This window comes from Somniosus microcephalus, unplaced genomic scaffold, assembly GCF_052327205.1.
Source record: "Somniosus microcephalus isolate GS21.2 unplaced genomic scaffold, FLI_Smic_1.0 unresolved_chr4, whole genome shotgun sequence".
NCBI classification, from domain to species: Eukaryota; Metazoa; Chordata; class Chondrichthyes; order Squaliformes; family Somniosidae; genus Somniosus; species Somniosus microcephalus.
In genome coordinates, this window is record NW_028225182.1 from 9,033,288 (window position 1) to 9,036,533 (window position 3,246).

Sequence of the window (3,246 nt, forward strand, 5' to 3'; positions counted from 1 at the left end):
ATTAAATATTAATAAAATAAAATATCTCATAAAACACGTGTATTTTCTCTGTACAATTCTGGGCCATCAGCAGCAGTAGAATTGTATTCAACCACAATCTGTAGCCTCCTCGCCCGGCAGATCCCTCACTCTACCATTACCGTCAAACCAGGGGACCAAACCTGGTTCAGTTAGATGTGTGGAAGAGCAGGCCAGGAGCGGCACCAGGCGCACCTAAAAATGAGACCATTCCAAACTAGTGAAGCTGGATATGGAACCAAGGTGGGCCAATGCAGCTGAGATACAGATTATCCAGGATCTAATTGAATGAAGGAACAGGGCTGAGGGGCTGAAGGGCCTCCTCATGTTGCTATTAGTCTGTCACCATTAAGAAAATGTTACGAAACGGTTTTTTCGGATCCCAGTGGATGATCTCATACTCACCGACATTGTAGCCAGTGCTACAGTTTATCCCATGATCTTGCAGCCAAAATGCACATTTTGAAAACCTGGAAAAGTTAAAACACCGTCCCTGGGTGGGCTCGAACCACCAACCTTTCGGTTAACAGCCGAACGCGCTAACCGATTGCGCCACAGAGACCTGTTTCAAGATTATTTACAACACATACTAAAGCCGGAGATTACCGAGATAAAACCTCAGGTCACGGAGAGCAAGATAGTAACTGTCCAAACTCTGTTTACTTGTGCAAATTAAAGAAATGTAACATTTATTGTCGGAACATGGAAATAGTCGCTGAAAGAAAATCCGTTAAACAAACTGATGTGAAAACCCGCTTTGAGCCATTAGATCGGTTCATCAACCAATGGTGACGGTGAGATATTAACATGGTGTCTGGGTTTCTCACAACTGTTGGAATCTTCCCACGAGTTCTTTTGCTGTTGTATTTGTTCATCAATGTGGAGATCAGATATACACGTGGTCGCTTCACTGTGAGCCCTGGGAACCAGATACACCAGAGCACAGGCCAATGATGGGACTCTGCCCTGTCTGCTCTATGTGGGGGTCAGTAGAAACTGAATGAGAACAACGAACCTACCACAGCCCGTAAAGCCGAAACAGCTTAGTTGGGCAAGCGTTAGATTGACCATCCCAGGTTTCGGCAGGTTTTAGTTACTTTTTGTCTCCTTCACTATAAGGGGAGCGAATCAGGAGAGATTTTTCGTACCCGAACCCGCGTTTCCTAAAGGAATGAGCGTGAAACCACATCTGAGCCGAGGATTCGGCTCCAGCCGCCGGCTGGGGGTTCGAACCCAGTCGGGGTTCCACCGGCTGTTTTTATACCCGGACTGAGGGAGGGGCTGTTCAGCGGTGGTGCAATAATAATTTTTAGAATGAGGTTTGTTAAACTAAAGAGCTCTTTCTCTGTTACTTTTGATTTACACTCTGCCCAGTTGTATATACGAACAGTTAACAATGTTTAAGCGATGTGGTCTGTTCAATGTTTGTGCAGTAACTCGGTCACCCAGTGTGAGTCTGAACGATAATTCCCCAGCCTGGGTTCAAGCCTGGCCAATGGGAGCTTTGTGGCCGGTTAGCTCAGTTGGTGTGAGAGCGTGGTGCTAATAGCGCCAAACTCGCGGGTTCGATCCCCGTATAAACCATCAGGATGTTTTCATTATTTTACGCTATTTCTAAATATTTAAAATACAAACTTTATAAGTAAACCAATCCACACAGAATCTCACGGGGGCTTTATTTGGATTAACATCCATTGCACCTTTACCACCGGGGCTGAGAGACACATCTTTCTGTTTATTTGTGTTTCTGGGTTTGCTGATGAACGTTGAACAGGCGGCCTGTTCCCGATAATGGTCACAAGCAGGTGAGAGACAGACAGAGCGGCTCTGACCCCGCGAGATGGGCAACAGGCTTCAGTTCAGGACAAATGCATCAATGAAATGTTCGCCGGCACCGAGAGAGACAACATCCAGAGAAAAACACAGGAGGAAATCGATCAATCTAAAACGTTATAAATATTTCCCGTGCTTGATGTCTCTCTATTTAGTCGCCAAACTTTCAGTGCCGGAGAAATAATTCCAGTTTAAATCGTTCAGTTCGAGAATGGCAGCGGAAAGAAACTCAAATGAACTGAAAACTGCCGAATCCCGGGATTGAATCCGGGACCATTATTAAATCTGTGGAGAGAAAAACAGAGTTAACGTTTCAGGTCGATGACCGTTCGTCTGACGTTAACTCTGTTTCTCTCTCTACAGATGCTGCCTGACCTGCTGAGTATTTCCAGCAGTCTCTGTTTTTATTTCCAATTTCCAGCATCCGCAGTATTTTGCTTTTGTACTTTTATAAATCTTCAAGTCGCTCCTCTCCACTGAGCTATTGCGGTTACGGAGCAACCTACAGTGCGTCATCCTCTCGGAGGGAAAGGGAAGGGTTTGTGTCCTGAACCCGCTGCGTTTACATCAGGCATCGAATTCACCTGCAGGCTGGAGGAGCAGAGGCAGCTGGAGGGAAAGAAGTGATAGGAGCAGAAGGAGAAGACATTGGAAACTGGCAGAATCTTGTGTCTGTCTGTTGTTTCAAATGATGCAGGACAGCCCTGCCTGGATTTGCAGTTTTCCCAGGAGCTGCATTGTTCGGTGCGTGCATTTTAGACATGGAAACATGTCCATCAGGAGCTTGTGGTAATATTTCACCTCACTGTACATTTCAAGTGGATGCCTACCCACACTTGGTGCTGTGGTTGCGCGAACATGTCTTTTGTTATTGTTAGTGCACAAGTGCAGTACAATGAAATGTAGGCTTGCGGCTCGAGCGTGTATGTCTTAATCTAAATGTACACTCTCGGGAGCCGCAAGCCTACATTTCGTTGTACTGCACTTGTGCACTTACAATGACAATAAAAGGTGATTTGATTTGATTTTTGATTTTGATTTGTGTTTTCACCTAAAATGTAATTTTGTACAAACAGTTTGCCTGGCGCGAAAGAGTTAAAAAGGGGACTTAGACTGAAATGGACGGGGTTGCTGCGGTATGTGAAATATGGTGACGATCTATGGTTATTATCCGAGGCGACGCTGCAGGATCCTTTAAAGATCACCCGCGGATCCACTGAAACTAGCCGAATGTGCAGCTTTGGGAGGGGCTTTCGGCACCGTCAGGGCAGGAAGCGGGAGTGAGGGAGGGACACTGTCATCTGTGCTGTGTTTGAGTCTGTGCAGAAATATACAGAGAAAATATACGGGTTCGTTGAGATTTTTACTTGTATTGATAATTAACCACAAAATCAG

At 45.5% G+C, this 3,246-nt stretch overlaps 1 non-coding gene across 1 annotated transcript; it reads right to left on the minus strand.

Annotated features, from left to right (window-relative positions):
* Window positions 1-506: 506 nt before the first annotated feature.
* On the minus strand, window positions 507-580 carry trnan-guu (transfer RNA asparagine (anticodon GUU)). Its single transcript has one exon. It is a non-coding gene; the product is annotated as a tRNA-Asn (tRNA).
* Window positions 581-3,246: the final 2,666 nt, after the last annotated feature.